We start from the raw sequence: 24529 nt of genomic DNA, 5'->3' as shown, positions 1-24529 counted from the left end.
TGAAATTAATGGAGGAGTTGCATATAGGAAGAGACAGAGAAAAGCTATGCATAATGAAGGAATATCATAGCAAGACCTGAATCTATTCTATTGCTTGTAACAAAGAGTAAAGTGTTTTAGAAATAGTCATAGGAAGAAAAAAGTAATTTTATCTGAGAAGGCCTTAAAATTAATCAAGCTGCAGAATATTCTCTTCCCTTCCAAATGTAACTGATCCTTTAATTTTTATATTTGTCCCTCAAAGTCTTTGGTTATAATTGCTATCCTGCTCTCAACATAGACTAGTCAAGCTGCCCTGAGAGAAGCATCTTCACTGCTCCCTTCAGTACTGCCTATCTAGACACTGGAGCTGGTCCACATAAATAGAATCCAGTGCCTAACTGTTAGATATAAACATAACAACACCATTTAACCACCACTTGCACAAAGCATGCACAAAGCATATGAACAACATGATTTTTCCTGAACCTGCAATAGATGTTTTAGCAGGGACCTTCCATGGGGATGGTTAGAAAGTTTTGTTTTCCATCTGAAGAGACACATAATGAAAATTAAGCAGCATCCTAATCCATCAACTCCTCTACTGCTTTCCTTACCAATATCATCCATAAATACTGGAGGTGAGAGACACCTATTAGATCATGGAACTATCTCCTTGCCAAGGCACAGCTGTTCCCTCTGGTGACCCTTCTCCTAGACATCTCCCAAATCTATTTCAGCTGTTTCAAATGCTGGTGATTTAATTGCACCCTCTGAGAGACCATGTCCACAGCAGAAATATTTCCTTGTCCTCTAGCGTCAGACTGGCAATGCTCTGACAGCATCCTTCATGCAGGATTGCTGTCTCCCCTTCCAGTGTAGGAGCACCAGAGCATACAGTTGCGGTGTCAGCAGCTACCATTCTGAAATCCCAGTGGAGGAGTACTGGTAGCAAGAGCCCATTCCTGGAAATTCATGCCTGCAAGCTGGGCTCTTTCCAGCAACTGATTTAGAAAGGCAGGAAGGACATGGCTCTTCTGGTGCAACGTGATTGCCCCACGAGCTGGAATATGGCCACCACACCCATCTGTTCACATTGATGGGGAAGGAGGAAAGAGGTAGATGTCAGCCACCTTAACCTTCTCTCTGCCACCTGTCTCCACTTATGCCATGAATGAGAGGATTTCACCTGTACCTTGTAAATCATGGAGTTTAAACTCTGGGCCACAGCAAGCTGTTGTCCAGCAATGAGAATCTCACCTTTTCCTGAATTTCAAGACTGACTTTTATGTGTAAGTACTTAGCCAGGATCCAAAGTAGTACTTTGGTAATTAAAATGCACCCTAGGGAGCGTATAGGCAATTAAATCAAAGGGAATGATTAAAAAATAAATAACAATTACCTTACCTAACTATTAAGGGTAGGAGAACCTATCCAGGAACCTATGTTTACACCACAAAGCTTATTTATAGCCTTGAAGTGATGTTACCACATGCATACAGAGTTGCCCTTATCTTAGTTGGATGGAGCACTGTGGAGCCAAAGCCCTCTAGGGCTTTGTAGTCTTACCATTCCAACAGCTGAACCTTGTGATGGGCCTGGGGGGGTAGGCGTGCACCCAGCAGTACTGTCATTAACCCAGTGCACAGTCACTGTCATTCAGAGACCTGATGTGAAGGCCTGAGGGGAAAAGGGTGTGGTGTAGTCAAAAAGGAAAGTCTGCCTTTTGGAAAATAGGAGTTGATTAGTAGGTTGGAGTTCTTGCACATGACTGAGAAACCTGAGTCTTGTGCCCAGTTTGAAAGTGTTTGAACTTACTTCCCAGGAGAAATGCCATTCCTGCCAGCTCATCTTCCTACTGGGAGGAATGAGACAGTCATCTACATTCAAAAGACCAATTTATGGTTCCAAGTACAGGAAACTGTACCTTGGCTTCAAGTAAGAGTTTTAAAAAACTGCTTGAGTCAACCTTATGGGTTGACAGCTATGCATGGCAGTGAAGGAAGGTGGTGTTCATGTGCCCTGTGCAGCAGTATTTGGTATTAGTTCATTTTGATAACCTCTCTGCCCATCAGCTCAGTTTTGGGACTGTTAAGACACACAACTTTTTCTGTTTATGTGGACCTTGACTTGGCTTTGTGAACTGTGCTCATGGAAATGGGTACTTTCCAAGCCCCTTTTAAGCTCCAGTTCTTAGGTTTGCTCTCTGTCTCCCTCTTTGTTCTCCTCTAAACAGCTCTTTTTCTGTTTTCAACCAAGACAACACATTTTGTGCTAGCAACAAATAATGCCAACACTTTTTCTCTAAAAGCAAGCTTTTTGGGTTACTCTTCTCTTTTGATGTGCTTGGTCCACCTTGCTCTAAGCCACTAGTTTCCAGTGTAACATAAAAAGAAAGAAGTTTTTACAGTGATGGAAAATACAATACTCGTGAGTCTTTTCACTGTGAGTGGGAGCATAAGTTGATTGTTTAGCTATATAAAAATTGACAGGTTTGATTGAGATTTTTTAGTGGCTTTTTTTGTTTGTTTGTTTGTTTGGGTTTTCTTAATGAGCCATTGTATAATAGCAGCAAGGCTGACATATTCCTAAGAAATTGTGCCAGAAGATATATACCATCTTTCTTACAAATTTCTATGGGTTCTGAGACAAGATGTTTTGTCTATATCTGTATGGAACCCAAAGGGCTCTCCCTATTCATGCAACATTGCTGCATGCTATTTACTGGACTACTCTATAATGAGAATAATAAACAGTGGTGAATTTCTACCATAACCAATATGTACAGAAACTGAGGGGGTTAGGAGTGAAAAGCTAATCAGCAATTTCTCTATGATTGAGGTGACCCATGTAAACAAAGCCATTTTGAAAAATCGTCTTAAAATTGGCTTTATCTTAAATTGAAATTGCTGCTTAGTGCCATAGCAATAGTTTAAGCTCACTACTGTGACACTATAGTTATAATACAATGTTGAGATGGTCAACATTTCACAGAGTGGAGCACTTAGCCAAAAGATATAAATAAAGCTAGAGGTCTCATCTGGAGCTGACTTGAGAAAGAGATAATTTACTCTCATTACTCTGGGAGCTGTACTACTGGTAGATGATAAGGACAGGACTGACTTGCTTTCTTTTTTGGGCTTTGCCAGCTCCTGTGGCTGCCTCATGTAAGAGGACTGCTAATGGAACAAGGTACAGCAATCTGAGGGCTGGCACTGCCTAAAAAGTAGGGAAAGCCATACCCTTAAAAGCAAACATTTCTGCTTAGTGGGATGGCTTAATGGGTGATTACTAGCTTTATTTCCTTGGAAGCCTTCTGAAAACATTTTTTAAGATCAGAGTAAACTTTCTGGTGCTTTTTCAGAGACTAGTTTGCATTCTGAGAGGAACTACCACTAGGACAACCTAACTCAAGACATTTTGTTGCTGAGGATCAGAGGCATAGAGTAGGCTTGGCGTGAAGAAGCTGCTAGCAAAAGAAATGGCTATTGACTCTGAAAATGGGAGGCTGCAGACAGAGACCTTCAGATTTGCACTGTGGCATCCACCAGGGAGTAGTTTATGGGCCTTCTAGAAAAAACATTTGTCCCAAGCAGAGCGGCAGCACCCTAGTCCCACCCTCAGATAGATCCTAGTCAGAGTTTTATAGAATGGTCAGAAAACTTGTGTGAAATTCATGACTGGATATCATCAGTGCCATTGCAAACAAATAATAAAACAAAATAAACCAAATATGCCACTTGCATGCGTATGCAGCAAACTCCTTATTGCATTTTCATTTACAAAGCCTTATTTGCCATGGGAAACCTGGCTTCCTTCACTGCTTTTCTTCTCAGAGAAACCAGCCTCTGAATACCACAGTGACACAGTACACATTCAGCAGGGCATTGGTCCCATCACATTAGGCTCCGTCACATCACATCAGTTGATGTGGCTGACAGAACCTGACGTCTCATGTCACAGCAGGGCACTTCACCCAGCACCGCGAGTTACAAAGATGCACTTTCTAGCAAAGTAAAATAAAGATGAATTGAAATGATGTTGGGTGGGGGAACATTCTTCAGGTCTTCCTGGTCAGAGCAATCTAAGGGTGAGCTGTATTCCAGTTTGTTACTTTGGAGTAAGATATGTGAGTTACATATGTTCTATGTAATTAGCTACTTCAGAAAGGCTAATTTCATTAAAATTCAAAAGGAGATGAAGAGGCAATAATTCCCTCAAAAAATTGTATATATGTGTGTATTCAAGCTCAGCAGGCATTAAGTTAGCTATATGTGTTCATATGTTGTATGTGATCATATCCCTGTATACAGGTAGACTTCTGGATAAAATGTTTCTGAACACAAGGAAAATGGTTACAACCCTGCATTGCATTTTACATTTTGGGGTGTTTGGGGTGTATGTGAAAAAGCTGCTAGTACCATACTCAGGTGTACTGGGGGTGAAATGACTGCCTTGCCCCCAGACTGGGCAGCTTTTTTAAGATGGAGGTGTCTTCCACTTTGCCTGTTAGTCTACAAGGTCCTCGGGACAGACTTTGATTTCCATTTGGCTTAGAGACAGACATACTTTCTTAATTCCATTGTTGCTCCTCTTTTTTTTTTTGTTGCTCTGACAGTTAAACAGAGTGCAGAGCTTTCTTTTCTGCTTGTTCAGTGGGCAATGAAGGAAGAGTAGATCAGCTCTACTGCCGTAACACCCTGTATTGCTGAAACCCTGAAAATCATGAAATATATATATATAAAATAGATACGTATTATGTAGTATTACCTACAGTATTACCTACTAATATTGCAGTGATAAGTATATTTTACAAGAATGCATGCCTATACCTGTACATATTAGCAATTAATATACATTAGTGCCTCATGATCATCAGAGGGTTTACAGTGCAATTATTCTAAAAGACTTAGCACTACAATTATTTTTTCATCTACAGATTGCATCCTGCATTATATCTGGACACACTTTTACCCTACACTTACATGCATGCTGTCTGTTTTCTGACACAGTTACCCCATGCCTCACGTTCATGCACCTTTTCTCATAGTCTCTTCTGACTCATCCCTCCAACCCTCTTCAACGACTTTCAAAGTACTTTCCCCTCGGCACTCCAGAATGCCTTCTGCTTCCCCCATTCATTTATTGCTTACTACTGCAATCGCTGCCTATGGAGATCAGGAGGGGGCCCCCTTCCCTGAGTCAAGCTGAATTTCCTCACCGCAAGTAGCGGAAGTGGCAGCTATCATTATTGTCGTGGTCAGCCTACCTTTCCCTGGGAAAGCCTTCTAGAGTCAGCCCTGCTGAGATGGGCTCGGCACTGCCCCAGAGGAAATAAGGGCCAGTGACTACTCTTCTGGAAAGGGGGAAACAACCTGAGCTCTGAAACTGAATACTTGACCTCAGCCTTTTAAAACAACAGTCACACCAAGCTCATGTGAGAAGCTTCGTAAAGGAAGCTTCAGAAGGGTGAAAAGGCTCTTTTCCTAACGTTTCTATGTGTTTTAAGCAACTCAACCTATTGGCCTTGATAACTAGCAACTAGGTGAAATCATTATGCATCATGCTTTTTGTCTCATTGGCAACAGTGCTTTGTGAGTTTTCTTCTTTTTTTTCTGTTTTGATAGCATTCAGCACTTTGTGTTACCCTTCCATCATTAAATTCTAGTTGCCAGTGCATTAGCTAACTAAATATTCATATAGATATAAACCCAAACTTGTCTATATATGGCAGCTTTTAATTAAACACTCATTTATTCTGAGGCTAAACTCTGAGATTTGGTTAGAGTTCTTGCCATAGAAACACTTGTCTGCCTGAAGTGTGAGTAAAATACATAGTGTCTGGAAAAAATCTTCAACATAATCTGAGTGCCTGTTACCATTAAGGACTGAAACACAGTTTTCATTTTACTTGAATACTCTTTCTCTGTTTTTGCTTTTCCTTGGCTGCTGAAGAAAAGATATGTCTCTAATACTTTACTGATATGAAAGCAAAAGGGGTTTCTGCAGCCAGGATCATATCATTGACCTGAAACCTGCCAGAGAATATTCCTTAGCATTGGACCTTGGCCCTCTGAGTTATTGAACTGTTAGCATGGGCTCTTCCATCACTTTGGACTTGCTAGCCGATTTCACCCCAAGCAATTCCTAGGCATGTTTCAAGAGATTTGAAGGGGCACAGATAATTTCCAGGGCACTGTCTGCATGCAGCTGTAATGTTTTAGAAAGTAAGAGAGCATAAGTATCATGTCAGGTAATACAGGACATTGTGTCCTAGTTGGTGTCAACACCAGAGCGTGGTCCCCCACCTGCCCAAATTGCCTGTGCAGAGGCTGCCCATGTTGGTACCTGAGCTGACTCCAAAGCTGTGTCGATGATTCAGCTGCTGTTGCTGGCAGCAGTGGGAGCTGCCAGGTGCTCAGGGCTGCTGTCATCAGGCCAGGCATGCACGACTGTATTTAAGAAGCTGAGATTTGTAAAGTGATGATTTATGTGTATCTGGTTCCATAAAGATTTATACAAATGAATACAGAAGGCAGTTTTGAAATTCAGCAGTATAAAACAGATACGAAGCAGTGATTTGTGAAACACTGTTGAGTTGCATGCTGAGAAGAGGAAATCACCTCCCTAGCTCAGTTGCCCCTGTGTGTTAATCTGACAACTTTGGTAGTCAGCACAGAACTGCAGTAGGTCTCTGTTTGTAGTGCAATGGATAAAACAGCAGTTGTTTTGATTTGTATTATCATGTGCCCTGTGATTTTCCAAGATAATCTATAAGGGAACACATAACGCAATTCAATAAGATGTGGTGATTGTATCTCCCTTATGGTCCTTTGAAAATCCTTTTAGAATACTATTTTCTTTAGTATATAAATGCTCCAGAAAAAAGATTTATAGTCAAAAGTTGCCTGCTTTCTTTTTACAGGTATGCTATTAACATCTCAGGACAAAGCATTATGAAGTTGAAATTGCACTATACCTTCATGCATATGCATGTTTATTCAGTAATCCATGATGTGCACCTACTATATTTCAAATAACAGGGTTTTTTTCCTAAATTGGCATGACTATGTGAAATTTTGTAACAGTTAACTTCTTTCCAGATACAGTCACCCCATTTTCATGATGATATCATGATTATTAGCTCTGTCATGTGTTTGGTTTGTTGTTTTTCAGGGGTTTGTTTGTTTGTTTTAATTCGGCACTTTAATGAAAGTAATTTTGTTTCCAAAATATTTATTCTATGACTTAGATGAAATTTATAGGCAAATTTTCTACCTTTAAATTTATATGAACATTATTTAATCTGCCGTAGCTTATTCAGGTATTATTTTTCAATTTTTTTAGACACTTATGGTATATTTTAGATGTGCCTTTTTATACATATTACAGAGCAAAAGATAATTTCAATTTAAGTTACTTTCAGAGAACTTGTTATAGTAGTGACCTTTGTATTACAAAAGCTAAGGATATATTTTCTGTAGAATTTATTTTTAAAATTACTAATATATGCCTAATTGATCAAAAATAGATTTTTAGAAGATGTAGAGGTTTTTGTATAAAAAGTAGCCCATCTTCCTTTAATGATTTCAGTGTCAGAAAATTACATATTAAACATTAAATATAATTATGAATCTGATTCCTTGAATCTATCAGATTCACTTGAATCTGATGTTTTCTGCTACATGTCAGGGTGTTTTAAAAATTTCCTGGCATTTTTATCTTTAGTTATGAGAACTGAATGTTCCTCTTTTCTTACCACCTGGTGGATCATTTTCTACGTCATGGAATTCCTTCAGAAACAACCTTCTTTCAAAATTTCTTTCATCCTCTGCTGATTAGAAAATATTGTTTTGTTTTTTTTAAAGTCAGATTGACTAACATTAAGTCAACTGATCCTAGAAAAAAGGAAGAAACACCTACATAATTCTGGTTTGGTTGTTGCTGTCGATTTTTTTAAGGTATCACAAACATTGGTATCACATTAGCTGACTTAAGAAACCTATTTTTAAGCCAAATTTCACAAGCACAAATTTAATATTCTTGATGCTCCTAAAACCTAAAGCAATAACAAAAAAAAATTTAAAGACTAATTTTCTAAGAAAGATCCAACTGGAAAAGGTCTTTAAGTGACAGAGGAAAGATTAAAAGATATTAAGAGAGAGCTTTTTAAAAGGGAACTCCTAAAATGAGAGTTATGCACAGGAATTTTTAAAGCCCGATAAAGTTCTCTTGCTTTTTTTTGTCTGAGAAAAATATGGTTAATCTATATATCTGAAAGAAATATCACTAAACAGCTGTTCCTAAATAATTTTGTGCTAGTGGAAGACAGAAATACTAGGCAGAAAGCAAATATCTTAACTCAGTTACCGATTTACAACACAAAAAAGGAGAGTGAGATTAAGGTTGTTCTTGCTGTTCTAGTGGGATACTCTCTTCCCCATTACAATTAATTTGGCTAATAATCAGGCTAAACTAATTTTCTCACTCACAATTACAGGTGAAACACAAAAGGATACTACATTTTTGCAAGATCAGAGTGGCTTTTGTTTCTTGATTATATGATTACACATCACCCAAATAAAAATGAATTACATGCTAAAGGATTTTTTTGGTATGTAATTGGGCTGAATGTATTACTTATGAATGAATTATGCAGGTCATTCCAAATATCTGCTGACAATATGTCTGCACAATAACAGCATTGATATTGCCAATGTCAGGCTTTCAAAAATCTTGAGTTGGGTCACAAAATACTAAAGTGAATTAAAACCCAAGAAGTTTACCAAAGGGAAAAAAATTGCTTAAAATTTTATTTGCTTGTCTTTTTGATTGTGGACCCTGAAGTCACATCCCTAAATTTTTCTTTACAGCTAAATGGTCAAGAAATGTACCATATTTAAATGAAAGCAGAAATTATCTTTTAAGCACTTGATTGCAAGAAATTGGTTTTAGGAAAAAAATACCCAAACACCCTGATCTTTAGAAAAATGGTAATAAATATGTAAGAGATGGAAATGATGCAATGTAAATGTTAGAGATTTCCAAGTGAATATTCTGCATCTTGTAGGTTTCAACAATTTTATTAAGACAATTGATTTTCTTTCTCCACTTGTAAAGCCCTAATTAGTGAACACCTATTTCATTAATTCAGGTAAATTCAGTGGAGTCCAAGGGTATTGCTAGAAGTGGTACAAACAAACCTAACCATGTCACAATATTAAAATATCTAGCCCAGATTTATCACCCTGCTGGTGATGATCAAATAGATTTTTTACATTGGTGGCACCTGTGTGTACATTCACTCTGTGTGGGTCTACGGGAGCAGTGTTGATGCATTGCAATCACCAACACCTCCTGCATGTCAGGGAATCATTGCTGATGGAGAAAAATTTCTCTGGAAGGTTTAATTTAAACACATCCAATGACCAAGAAGCTTGGGTCATATGCTGTGACTGCTGTGTGGCTGGTGGTGTTTCACCCTTGCCTGATCACTCCTGGTTAGGAAAGAGCCTAGCACAACTACAGACAGGTCAAAGGGATCACAGAGACAACACATGCCAGCTTTCTGAGGTCTGTCCTGCAGCGTGACCTTATGCTGGGCAGCATCTTGCTCGCTGGAGTAGTCTCACCCATACTATGGTATTCCCATACAAAGGGCAGCCTGAACACGCTTTTCTCACATCTCTGTGCCAACATTCTCCTGCTTCCATGCAACTACATGTCGTTATGCACACCCCATCCCAGTACTGAGGGTGTTTCTCACTGACTACCTGACCACACAAAACAGAACATCCCCCATTAAGGAAAGGTATGCATTTTACAAGAGGTACCTTTACTTTAAAAAAGAGTAAATCCCCTGCATGTTGTTAAGCAGGATGGGGAACTGATGTCTGCAGAGGTGACACGGCAGAGTAAGACACTCACGAATTATGAGGGCAGATGTCAGTTCCAAGTGACATGTTTTCCATAACCTACTGCCTCTCTGTGTTTATCCATCAAATACAATCTGTATAGCAACTGCTCATCTATTTAGTCTTGGATAGAGCATAGAAATGCAAGTCAGATCTCAAATTTAGTTTGTCATTTCCCTTCTCAAAAGGAGATGTGATTTATGTTTATAATAAAGTATTTGAAATGTCATTTAATAGGAAAACAAATGGCAGTTGGATTCCCATGAGCAAGGAAAGAGGATTGCGAAATTTTGAATTAAGCGGTTTTATCTTATCACACTTTAAGTTACATATTTTTATTCTAATTGTAAAAATTATCTGCCTTGACATATCTTTTCCATTATTTTTGTTAAAGGGTATTCATCAGTGGTGTTAATGATGACACAAAATTTTAATATATGCATTAAACATTTAAGTTTTAATATGTTAACATGACACAGGATGTGAATAATAACAATGTTTTATATATGAAGTGAAAACATATTTTATGTTGGAAATAGTTAGAATGCCTGGCAAGTGACTTATATCCATAACAATTTCATTTAAATATTGCTTTTGCACCCCATCTATCTTAGATGCAATTTTATAGTCCTTTTTAAAAATTCATTTCTGCATGACCTCTTTGAGGCTGCAACTTAGTGCCTCTAGCCTACATATTCAATTGTACTTTTACTTGTTCCCATTCAATTACCTTTCAAAGTGGAGAAACCAGCAAGTGCCCAGATCTGAACTGCATGTACCATTCTGGGACTTTTCAGGAATTACAACTTCTGTGTGGTTACACAGTAATAAGGGTAAAAGGCAAGAGAAAATCCATCAAACTGTAAAATATGATGCTCTACCAGATTTGATTTAGATCTTTATAATTTGGGACCTCTTGGAACAGCCAGGTAGTTCCTAATATAAGATTATGTTCCCTTGAATATCAGAAGATTATGATGCATATATACAACAGCTTTCTTTTTATTTCCTAATATCATACCTTCTGACATGTGGCTTTACAATGAGTTTCCCAATAACACTAGGAAAGGGATATCTTTAAAAGGATTCATTTTAAAAGAAAAGGAAATATTTTGGTGTTTTAATGTGCCTAAATGGGAAAGTAATTTACAAAAATCTCTGCAGAATTTCCATCCGCTACTGGCCTATTATCATAAGATCAAATTGTGCTGACAGAATGAAAACTCTGCTCTCTGACTTTCTACATAGCATAAATTCAAGCCTACTTTCCATTCATTACAGTGTATATGCTTAAACAGATCTTGTTGCACCCCAAAAGTTCACATTTTTAATCTGTTAGGTCTGTAATTTTGTATGTTAAGAAAAATCAGAAAACAGGCATTCTAGAGCTGCATACAGGCTCCCCTCTATGGTGCCCATTCTTATTATCTGGATGAGAATTTATGACTCATCTCTGAGCACACTTCTCACAGACAGTAACAGACAGTGCAGTCCAGCAGCAGGCTGTCTCCACCCCACCACCTCCAGCAGATGTGAGGTGTCAAGGAAACAGATCAGGAAAAACACCAGGGAAGGACAGCAGATAACTACACATCCCACCTGGAAAAAACTCTTCCTGCAAAAAGGCGGAAATTTTTTTTTCTGCATTGAATTCCAGTTGAATGTTGTGGTGTGATACAATAAGCAATGGAGAGATGCTAGAAAAATCATCCTTTCAAAAATGTAACTTAAAAGCTAGTACCAAATATGCAAATATTAACATGCAGATGATATATATTTTTATCTTTAGAAATACAAGCTATAATTTTCTTCTCTGTTTATTGGTGTCTGGTATGTAATGTCAAGCATTTAAAATATTTATGGTCATGTTGGTTCTAGTCCAGCCCTTTGATCTTTCCTATTTGTATCTTTTAAATGAAATTTCTTGTTAATGAACAATAATAAATGTATTTTAAAAGGTGGGGTTTTTTCTACATGTTATGTATGTATATATTTTTTAAGAACAGAAATGGATGGGTCAACATTTGTTTTGAAGAAAATGTTAATTTTACTTTTTTTTCGTTATCTTGTTTTTAAAAATGGTGTGAATAATTTTACGAGGATCAGAAGAATTGTTCCACCTTTGCCAACAATTCACCTACAGAGGCTCAGCCACTGATGGAAAACTGCAAAATGGAACTACTACTTTTTTTCCTGTGGTGAATAATTCATGCTTGGGAATGGTTTCATCATTGAGCACTCTTCAAGTCATTAAACTGAACTGAAGAAAATGGGGTGAAGTCATCATCAAGAAGGTCAATTTATGGAAATACTGTTATCTCTTTCTCAGTATTATTAATACCTACTGACACCTTCATGTTCGGCGGGGTAAAGCCAATCATTAGCCTATGAGGTATAAGTAAGGTCTCAAATACATGCTCACAATGAGAACATCATTATTGTAAAAGTGATCTGAGTGCAGTAGGTATGAGAAGGAAAAAGCAGCGAGACAGAAGAGAGAGGCAGCTCTTGATCTGAAAAAGTCATAAAGCCTAATTTTCAGCAGGCTGCTGTATTTCTTGCCCTGGATCTACACGGTGCTTGTTACTAACTGCCTATTGGTATTTCCAAGGCAGATCGCCTCGATGTCTGAAGAACAACCACTCTGCAATTTTAGGAAGAATTAATTTGGCAGAGGGTTAAAAGGAAAGTCTATTTGACTTTCTTTGAGATGTATATAATTGTAATATTTACAATATATTTCCTACTAATGTCTATTTAAAGCACATTGTCACCTGGGAAAAGTTTTCCGACTGTTTTCAAATCAAATGACTTGCATGTAGATTACAGACATGTTAATCTTTGCAAAGTGTTTGTTATGACTTAAAGGTTCAGATAAGGCTACTTTCTTAGCAAGGTTTTTGGCACTAGTAATCACAAAGTGCAAGCTAAAGAATTTTCTTAGTTAAAAATGCTATTCCACTGCATGAGTTTAAGAGAATACAAGGTTATACATAGTCCTCTTAGAACTACCTCTGAAAATTCTGCATGCAAAAAAAAATTAATATGAAAGCATTACACCTGTGTGTCATAATATTTAAAATAAACATACAATTGATGAACACATAATGGTATGTGTATTTAATTAGGTATTTCCTGAGCCAGTCCTACTAACTTTGACTTGTAATTTTTGCAAATCTGATGACAATCCAAGTGCACTTCTCCACAAAGAAACATAATGAATCCCAGTCCTGAACAACACAGAATCTCCACTTGTAATCAATACAAATCATGCCTTTTATTTCAAAGGGAGATGAACTGTTCCTTCATTTTCTGAGAAAGATAAAAGGAGTTTTTCCAGGTTTTGGTTGGTTGGTTGGTTGTTTTTTTTTCAATAGCTTTCCAAACTGGAATGCAAATCCCAAAGGATCTGAATTGAAATGATCAATATAAATTGCTGAATGCATTGAATCTTTTCTATGAATGTGAGTTACTTAAAAAATAACTATGGATTTACGGTAATTTAAGAATATTATTTTCTAAGAAGAATTATAGATATGCAGGGTGAAAGTAATCTTTAAAACTCAGTCAGTCAATCTCCCTGTGTTGAGAGAAGGTCATATATTCTCAGGCCATCTGATCTTTGTCTGATCTGTTCATAGAGGTCTTCAATTACGAACTTAAAGAAGCTCCCTAGGCAGACTCTTCCAGTCCTTAACAGCCTTTGCAGCTGGAAAGTTTTTCTTTAATGTCTAATTTAATCTAATCTAATCTTTTTCTCCTTTTTGAAAAATTAAGCCAGTGATTTCTACATTGCGTGAACATGGAGACTAACTGATGACAGTGCTCATTATAGCATCTTTTTACATATTAGGAGATTATTACTGAATTGCTCCTCACCCTTTTCAAAACTAAGCAAATCCATTTCTTAAAACTTTCCGTCACATTTTTAAACCTCTGAGTTGTGTTTCTACTCTTGCCTGCACTCTAGTTAGCCTGCATTTTTATTCTTAAAGTGCCATGCTCAAAAACAGACTATAGTTTAGCTGAAGCTCTCTTACTGCTGCACAGGACAGAATAAAGACATCCATCTCTTACTTAGGGTATGCCACTTAACACACTCCGGAATGACAATGGCCTTTTTACTCAACAAGGGGTTCAAACATATTAAGATTATTTAATTCATCATTACTGGCAGAGATTTTTCTGCTAAGCCATTTTACATTTACATCTTGGTTTTCTTCTATTCCAGGCCTAATATTCCTTAGAATTTCATATTGCTGGTTTTGAAGCATTTCAGTAACATTTTTAGGATCAGTGTGAGTACTAATCTTGTCCTCCCAAATGCTTGGAATCCCTCCTAGAAAGATACCATCTGCCAGTTTTATGTGTACTCCTTAATTCATTGTCCAGGTTAGAAATGTGACTGTTCAATAGATTGGACAGAACACAAATTTGTTGTGTGAGTTTTATAGCAAAATGCTAAAAATGATGAAGTTTAGAGTTTATTTTGATTGAATCCTCCACTCACTTCATTTGTTCATAATGACCAATCTACCTCAATATATGACAGTTTGCATCCCTATCATTTTACAAATATCAGCATCCATAAGTAGCTATGCTAGAAACATGTCTTTCACAAATTGCACATAGAAACAATAGTGCCATTGCTTTTTCTCTGTAGGTTTTTTTTCAGTCCCTTCCAGAAGAAAAATGCTAACTGCATAAATTCTTTGTCATGTTCTCTTTGCCCTGATTTATGACACACCTTTGCTGAGGGACCTGGAAATAACTTTTGGGTTTACTACTGAAATTATAGCTCATGATCCATAATTTCCTACAGCATTTCAATATGAACTGATAAAACTGTCATTAGCAGAGCTTCTATATAGTGCACAAAATGTTCTTTTCTTACATATAGCATACCATAATTTAAAAAAATAGGAGTGTAGATGTATACATGACACTTGTTTTGCACTTGGGATTTTCATTCAGAGAAATGCATAACATTGCTGAATCATAAAGTAGATTAATTTGGAGGGCTACTGCTTACTAATTTCCCCCACTAATTTACCCATATTGCCACCAGTAAAATTGTACAGGAATAATGCACCTAATTCGCTTAGGTGTTTTTGTAAATATTACCGACTGGCTGTCTCTCTGGGTGCTCAAATGCCTTTTCACATCTGGCCCCTAATAAATAATGAAATGTAGATGTTGCCCTCAGCTTACCAGTTTTGTTTTAGCATTGCCTGCATCCTGACTGTCAACTGGATTTAGTGTATTTGCATAATTATGTTTCATTCATTCACTACTGGATTTTTTTAAACAAGAAAGGGAAAAGCAAACCAAACAAGGAAGCAGGGAACAGCCTATCTGCACGAGGCATTTAAATGCATCCTGCTAGGCATGTTTGAGCAGATCCTATTTATGCATTTAGTTTGAAAAAAAGAAAGTAAAACATTTAGGGTAATTAAAATAATTCTGAATTCAATTTTAAATCCTGCTGGCATTATTTAGTATTCTATGAGAACTGTCATACAAGGGAAAAAAAAAGTAGGGTAAATAATCTTTTCCCAGTACAGTGAGGTAGTCCTACTGCTACTGAAATGTGTAACAAAACTTTTGTGGTCTTTTGGAAGAAGAGCAGGTAACTTCAAGCTTTTGCCTGATTTTTTTAAAAAATCCACAGCAGTTCAGTGAGTGAGAATCCCCTTTAACTGTCAAGCTGATGGTGACCAAGGCTGCATATAATAAAAACTTTGCTTTTGCTAACTTGGGGATCAGATGGTGGAAACAAATCTTGATATCTTCTGCAGAAAGAGAATTGCCTCTGTAATTGCAAACTTGGTAATTCCAATGCACAATCAAGCTTTTAGTATAACTTTGCAAGGACATACTCTGGAAACACACAAGGAAAAATGAGTGTGACTTTGCACAGATATGGACAAAGGTTACAGAGGGTTAATCTAGCAGTGAGACAAAAAACGTTCCTTTTTCAATGAATCCAACAGGAAAGAACCAAAGAGAGAAGAAAAAATTAAAAGTGAAGGGGGACAAAATGTGAAAAAAGTAAGGGTTTTTTTTTCTTCCAAAATCTTCTGGTTAATTTACTCCCAGGCCATAGAAATAATAGCTACAACAGAAGCATAGAAAATAGATTGTATCTCAGGATCCTGTGTTTAGGAACACCTGGTCTGTCCTTACACCTTTCTGATGGGAACAACTATATCTACATGAAGGCATCTTCTCAATGCAATTTTAAAAGTCTTGATACCAACATGTGGAATTCAACAGCTTCTCTTGGCAACTTATCTTGGTGTTTAATTACCTGTATCACAAGAATATTTTTTTCCTAAAGTCTAAACCTAAGTCTCTCATACTTGAAATAACTTTTTCCTTTATCCTCAGTGGATGAGAAAAGATACTTTTCAGTCCTTTGCAAGTAGCCAGGCTGTTACCATGTTCCCTCTGCTTAGTTTACTTCAACGGTTGCTTTTGACTACCACCATCAGACTTCCAGTCTTTCCTAGCATCCCATATGCTCTGGGTTTCTTGCAAGTCTCGTTGTCTCCTCCCAGCCTCTCTCCAGCTGATCTAAATATTTCCCTACCTGTGAGGCTTGAGTAGGTTCCTGTATCCTGTGGCATCTAGATGGAAAAGGAGAGATATAGCCTATCACGTCTTCTATTTAAACCTGGAAAATCTGAGTGATTTCTTTAAAAGTGATAATTTCTGTCCTCGCAGGGAGATGATGTTATATAGTGTTTTACTGACATAAGGTGTACTTTTCTTCGACTACTTGTTTGCTATATGTATCTGTCATTATTTAACTAAAACTTTCAATGACTATTGGAAAAATCACCCTGACATTTTCAGCAATGACAAGTTGGTTCAAAATCCACCTACTCACCACTCTCCACATTAAATGCAGCAATAAACTAATATTTTTATATGCTCCAAATAAACCAATGAAAAATAATGCTGAATATGAAACTGAGATTAAATCCCTTCAGAGAAATTCCTATTTGGTGCTTTAGGATTTCCAGGACTGTCACATCTCATTTTGAACTGTTTCTAACACTAAGTATTAAAGCAAATTTATTTTCTGAAACATGATTGGGAAAAAATGGTTTTGTGAGATTTCATGGACATTGTGTCTTTCTTAACCAAGATGAAATACATTGAATTTACCAGTAAGGAATTAGAAATTAATTAATGCATACTTCTTGTTCTAATTGCCACTCTTGGAAGCTCATTATGTTTATGAAAGTCGAGCAGCTCTTTCTGGCTCACACACATCACTATCCATTACCCAGAGCAAGCTGAGGCATAGAATAGGTGCAAAATAGGTTCAAGTGAGGTTCATCAAAAATACTGGAGGTAAAGATTCTCCTGCTATAAATTAGCTAATAATGTCTTTGACAATACAGAGAGCTAAATGAATGTCTCATGTCTAACAAACAGCTGTATTTCCACTCCTACAGATAATCGGTGAGCACTTGACCACAATGAATAGATTGAAAGAGGCTGATAGTTCTTTACTGTAAGACTAAGTCAGAGCGTATTAATGTAACACACGGTCATACATGTGCCCCAAAAATGTGGGACACATGTGCCAACCATCCAGCCATGCGGATCTTTGGTATTCTGTCACCTTGCTCACAGTGGATTACTGCTGACAAGTTGTAAGTCCAGATTGGCTGGATTCAGCTACGGGATCTGATCCTTTGTGATGCTGAATATTGCTCTAAGTGATACAGACTGCCGACTGCAAGTCAGCACTTCATGGAAAATGCTCAGGAAATTGCAGAAATAAGTCCAGGGGCTGCCGCCCCCTGAGAGGAGACAGGGAAAGCAAGAAGTGACTCAGAATGACCCCCAGCTCTCTGTTCTGATTTTCTCTAGTTGCTCCTGTCATCAAAAAATACAACCAAAAGGATGCAAAAATTGTAATTAATGGCCAAGCTATGTGTGGGCCTCCTCCTGTGGTTCTAGGCATGAGGCTGTTGTGGCAAATTTAAGAAGATGTCCTTTTTTGGGGTTGTTTTTTGTTTTCTCTTTGTACAAACTGGACCCAAGCTCTGCAGGCTCCAGGGTTCTATTGTTCATTTTATTAGCCTTTCCCAAGAACTGTAGTTTTAACCATTGAGGAGAAAGAGGCAAACAGTTGAATTTCTCTAGAGAAACCAACTACATTATGATTATGGGGAAAAAAGTGAGGCCTGAACAGCTTTTCTTGCTTGACTCTTCCTTTTTCCTGGCTAGGTCTACAACTCTCAAGCTCATGTTGTCTAGGCAGGCATGCACCCACAACACACAGCAAAATATTTTATTTCGATCAGCTTGGCTTCTGGAACTCATTTTTTTATGCATGCAGAACTGCTAGGAGTCTCCAGGGCAAGACTGGAGTCCCAATTGCTTTTTATCTGGTTGTGGGAAGAGACAAAATGCCAGGCTCTTTGGCTTGAGCCTAGTTGTCCCGGAAGACCAAAGTTTAAGCTCAGGAATTCAAATATGAAGCAACCAGAATCTTTCACATGTGGATGCATGGTGTGTGAAGATTTTTGGGAAGTTCAAGAGCAGATTAAATTGTCCATTTAGACAGCACATATTTGTTTTCAATATAAAAGCAAAGTAGCTATCTTTTCCAGCCTACTGATAAACTAATCTTTCTGGTAGTCTTTCACATTTTCACTGCATTTTGTCATCTGGAGGCAATTTGCATGGCTTTCTTCATGTCCAGGTAAGGTAAGAAAATGGCCCTTTAAGTCATAAAAATCTAGGAATGAATGAGCAGGCAACATTAGCAATTTTAACTGGGATTACTTTATTTCCTTGTGAATCAGCTACTTTGTAAGATGAGAGTGGAAGAAGAGATGGGTAAAAAACTTATTTGCCATGATTGGCTAAGTTAAAAAAAAGGAGATTTCTATATCTATATCTATATCTATATCTATATCTATATCTATATCTATATCTATATCTATATCTATATCTATATCTATATCTATATCTATATCTATATCTATATCTATATCTATATCTATATCTATATCTATATCTATATCTATATCTATCTATATTTATATCTATACCTATATCTATATTTGTCTATATCTATATCATCTATATCTGTATCTATCTATATCTATTTATATATCTATCTACATCTATCTATATCTATGTTTATATCTCTATCTATCTATATAGATATTAATTTTTTTCTCCTAAGCGATACCAATGGGGAAGGGATAACAAAAATATTATATGGCTTAGATACAGGGAATTTGGTCATAAAAACTATTGTTATAGGTCATTTTTCCAGCTTGTCTGAATGGAATTTTTTTTTGCAAATGATTTAGTCTTGTGCATCTAAACCAAGTCTGTGGACAAGATGACTCTTCATGTTTGCCCAAAAAAGTACTATGAATGCTAAACTGGGCTTTCTTAAACTCAGTAGGCTTCATTTTTTGCCTTTAATAATGACTATATGAGACATAAAACAGATGCCAACAATTGCTAAAAAAGCAATGATCAATATTGCCATTTTGCTTGGCAAACCCAACCAGGGTGAATTAGAGATGGACTGGACAGTAATACAGGAAAAAACTGAATATCATTACATAAATGGCTAGCAATGCATGATCTCAGCTCCTGTATATGGTCTTATACTTCAAAAGTTTGTTGCAAGATTAAAGAATATTTAAAAAAAGAGGATCATTGTGAATGGGTTTCATGTAATTCAAACATCTAATAAGGAAATAAACTTTCCCCTTAAATTAGACTAGGGAACACAGTGTATATTCATAAAAAAGGTTGGGAGGAGTTAAAGTGTCTCATAGAGCAAGGAGAAGGAAGCCCCTGGTTGTACTACAAGATAAAAAATGCACCTCAGATTGAAGCATACCTAGGCAATGAGGCCCAGAAGACATGGAATTTGAAGAGGAAATTTCTCTAAGCAGTAATAAGAATATGCAAAACTATTTCACTTTTCTTCTGAAAGACAGATTAAACCTCACAAAGCTGGGAGTGAACATTTGTTTCTTCTAATTTAGAGACTAAGATAAGAACTATTTCCATGCCAGAGTGCCAGAGAGCAGGTGCTAGAGTAGCTGAGACACAGGTCTGATCTGATATTGTCTGGTGTTTCATCCATTTCTAAAAAGCACTGTCACTGAGGACAGAGATTTAGTTTTGCATTAGAACGTGGTTGCCAACACCGAGGAATGGAAGGGAACTGTCTGGCATCAGTGTTGGAGACTGATGAGGCCACTGAACATTCAGCAGCGGCACTGGTTCAGGGTGTAGAATCACAATCATCAGGAACCTTCAAAAAAATCAGCCAGGTTTTGTTTTCTGCAAAATCTGGAGGGTCTAATGGCCCTTGAAGCTGAGGCTCTGATTCTGGAAAGAACTGTACAATGTGGCAGCCTGTGATGGCATGAACATAATGATTTCCAGAGTCCTGGATGCAGCCATTTCCATTTGTTCCTGCATTCACATGCTCACACATAAGTTTTTCCTGAATGCTACAGCTCTTAACAAAGCCCAATTTAATATTAAAGAATGATGTCAAAGCTGCCCAACTCCTCTGAAGAAGCAACTATTGAAAAGCTGCTGTTATTTCAATGCTAATGGAGCATAAGGATTCAAGTACAAACCATTGTTTTGGGTATGCTTACTTATAAATACATAGTGAGACGTCATGTCTTAAAACTCAAAGCTTTTGTTTAAGTAGAACAGACAAACTAGGGTAGGAGGAAAATCTGATGCAGAGACCACAATTACATACTGGGGCGTGGTTGAGCCAAAAATACACCTGTCTCAACATTCAGTCCAATCCCCTGCACTGGGCTGCATACCAACTATTCATAGCAAGTCCAATTTTAGTCAGAAAAAGGCTGCGAAAGGATTCTTGTGCGTGTGTGTATGTGTTAGTGGAGTATTATCAAAATAGCATTTACAAAAATAAAACATAAAAACATATTTTGAGCTACTGTAGTTGATTCTTTTTAAGGTCAGAAAAAAAGAACTACCCATGCTGATTTCTAAAAAGGAGGGCATATGCCCCCTAATACCTTTAAATCTTATTTCTTGTGAAAAGGAGCTCTTACTATTTTTGTTTCTAATCTAGGCCAAGTTCTGAAATCCTTGTAAAAACCAAGGGCTTAATAATGAAAAAAAAAAAATAGCTGGTAGCTTTATTTTTATATCAAAAGGAGATAAGGATTAAAAATACTAACGTGTCTAACTGAGTGTATTCCAGTTTGCTTCCCAATGGAAAAAGAGAGTTTGTAAAGATTAGGAACCAGACTGTATTGCTTGGCACATGAGGACCTATGACCTTGACCACGGTCATGACATCCTGGCTGAGCTCCAGCTGTCCTCAGTGGGTGCCTGGCTTCAGCAGAACATGCAGAATAGTATTGGTCATGGACACAATTTAACCAGTCACTTCTTATTAGCAATTCTTTTTCATTAGAACTACATAAAAACATGCAGAAATGCTTTTGTCACTATGTCCTGAACTTACATGCTAACTATACATCTATTTTTTCCCCAGGTTATTTCTTCTGTTGCTACTACTTTTACACTAAAGAAGAAACTCCAAGTGTGCCCCAAATTTTGTAGGCTTCTTTTTTTTTTTTTTCCCGGAACTACGCTTTCAGTTCTGCATGAAAACTTGCTAAGATGCTGAGTATTTGGCAGAGAGGAGTTTTTTGCATTTTGAAAATTACTGGTCATTCCCATGGAGATGTCATATGGAGCCCCCTTGCATATGGGAACTTTTGGTTGCTCCTGCTTTCTGGGAAAGCAGAAATTCACTGAGGTATCCCACAAGTCCTTATTAGCCCACAGCCTGTGGGATCCTGGCATCCATATCAGCAATGACTATCCCTCCACGGCTTTCCTTGTGCTCTGAAATTAAAGTGTTCCCCTTCCTTAAGCTTGTTGCTGGTTCTTGTAGGAGCAGACGTGGTTCCCATTTAAATGCAGAGCTCTGTGCAACCATGTATCATACCAGATGATATTAATATGTGGCAACTTAAAAACTTTCAACCCCACAGTAAATTAATGCAGTCCTGAGACTGCTTGATTGGTTCAAGCTGTAGACCATAGAGAGTCCACACCTTCATCTCTAAGCTGATAAAAGCTTTTTTAGGAGGGAAGAGGAAAGATGGAAGATGAAGAGAAGACAGAAAGGGGATGGGAAGAATCCTAGGGTTCATCCATCCAGCATGAATCATGAATGGCAAGCAAGTTTGAATGATGTTAGATGCCAAATATCATTTAAGGCCTACCTTTATTTACTCTGACAAAACCATATTGCATTCAAAATCTTTACAGGTCTCTATAAACAAACTCCAGAAACTGTTAAATTAGTACCATTCAAAGAAGATCTTTGCTATATCCTGACTTTTCTGTAAAATATGCAAATTAAATTATTCTACTAGGCAATTGTAAAGAAAGCATACTTACAGACAAAATTGCTTCTAATGCATTAAAAAAAATGGTTGGAGTCTATATTTGTAGTGATCAGTTGACATTTTTGGCCTTCATACCAAACCGAATTGTTTCATTATCTCTGAAAGCCTCCTCCTTGAAAGATACCTTATGAAAATACACAGACACAGAGACACATACACACATGCCTTGTTCCTCCTTGAAAGATACCTTGGATTTGCAAATTTGTTATTTCTCCTCAGTGCTGTAGCTTTGGAGCCTATTATCAGTTTCAGAAGCAGAGCTAGGCTGTCGTGGTTTGGACCTTGTGTTTCCCCTAGAGGCTAAGAAAAGTGGTAGACCCCGAGGGGTGGAAACCCCTGGAAGTTTTGGAGTTCTGTCCAATGGGCGCTCCTGCAAAAATGTAAACATATCACAAGCTCACCTGGAGAGGTGGCCATGTTCTGATGGGCCCTCCCATGTGAATAGTTAAGATGTTTTCTCCATGGCACTGCTGGCAGAGAGCCAGAGATTAATAAAAAGTACTCCTTAGAAAGACTGTACTCCTTTGAGATCCCTCTATGGACTCCTAGACATCTGAGAAGCTCTGTCCCGGAGCTGGACCGGGACGGCCCTTGTTGATTGCACTGCTGCCACGGTGGCAGCCTGAGAGACAGGGCACAGAGGCCCTGCAAGGAGCTGAGTCTCCTGGAGATTCACGAAGAGGTCGTGATATGACGTGGTGATACGACCTTGTCTGGGGTTACGAAGCCCACGGAAGACCCCTCGGTTGGAATGGGGCCGAGAGAGGCTTGAATACCTCCCTCGTGGATGCTGGCAGAAATCCAGCTATCAGCTGCTGCATGTGGAGAAGACAGACAGACTGCTGCCTCAGAAGATGCTGCTGTTCAAAGACTGAAAGGGATCTGCCCTTCTTTCCCTCCTGGACTATTATTTGGAGGGGAGAAGAGATCTGATCCACTGTAAATACTATACGTCATGGTAGAGATAGTTGTGATCATGTGTATAATGTGATATGGTATTTATTTGTACAGTCATTGTAATATATTCCCTTTCCCCCACTTTGGGTCTGGTGTGTGTTTTGTCTGGAAAAGCCCATCTCACATTAGGTTGAGATGTGGGAGGGGGGATGGAGCTAGGGAATTGGATTTTGGGGCCATCTCAAACCATGACAAAAAGAAAGGCATTTTCTAATGGTCAAGAGTCAATGGCCCATCTGAGAGAAAACCACAAAGACCACAGACATACTTTCCAGCATATAACAATCCCTAGTCTTTCTACACTCCCTGTGCTTGAAGCAAGCTTAACCACCAATGCTTGTGTATTTAGTTTGCTATAGTTTAACTGCTGTTACTTGTATCCCTAATGTTGGTAACTATTTCTACTTACCTTTCTTCCAAAAGATGCCACATATATCAGCTCTTAATGAGATACTTGCTAGTCTCTTACCTGTGCATGTCTCTCATCTTCTGTGTTCATGCATCAGTCCTGCTGGGTGTAAACAGAATAAGCTGGACATGAATATTTTCATGCATATCTCCTGTTTCTTATTGCTGACACTTTATTACCCTCCACAGAACCACTGCAGAGCCTCCACCGATGCTGCCCTTTCATTTCTTGAGGTTGTGATAACATTATGGTAGAGCATGTACCACAGAAAATGCAAAATAATTTGCTTCTATGGGGTCTGGAAGAGCCTCTCATTAGAGCTGGGCTGCCTGCAGTGAAGTGATACCAAGCCCCTCTGCCCTACCTGTATTTGTACCTGAAAACTGTTATGACCCTCAGTGGAGAATAAAGTGAGAGTCCAATCCAGTCCAGAGGAAAGGCTTTATACTGCAGGGTCTCCAGGAGTAATTGGAATTACTGCCTATGTATAAGACCAACTCCAGGAAGAAAGTCTGCTCTCTTTTTTGCAAGCACTTTTATATTTACATGCAAAAAACCATCTGGACCCAAAAGCTTTGACCCAACACCAGAAGAGTCCATTGTTGCAATGCACTTCAGATTTCAGTTATGCTCCCATTTAGACTCCTCTGAAAAGTGCAGGGATTTTTCTCCTGTTGGTATCAGGACAATTGGTCTGGCCTTTTGCAACCTACTCAAGTGCTCTTGGAAGAGAGGGATGGTTGAAGCAATCTTCCACTGGGTGGCTTGAGAGGAAAGTTTGTGAATACTAGAACACTAGA

The sequence above is a fragment of the Manacus vitellinus genome, unplaced genomic scaffold, assembly GCF_001715985.3.
Source record: "Manacus vitellinus isolate BGI_N305 unplaced genomic scaffold, ASM171598v3 scaffold_39_pilon, whole genome shotgun sequence".
NCBI classification, from domain to species: domain Eukaryota; kingdom Metazoa; phylum Chordata; class Aves; order Passeriformes; family Pipridae; genus Manacus; species Manacus vitellinus.
Note: the sequence above shows the minus strand (reverse complement) of the source record.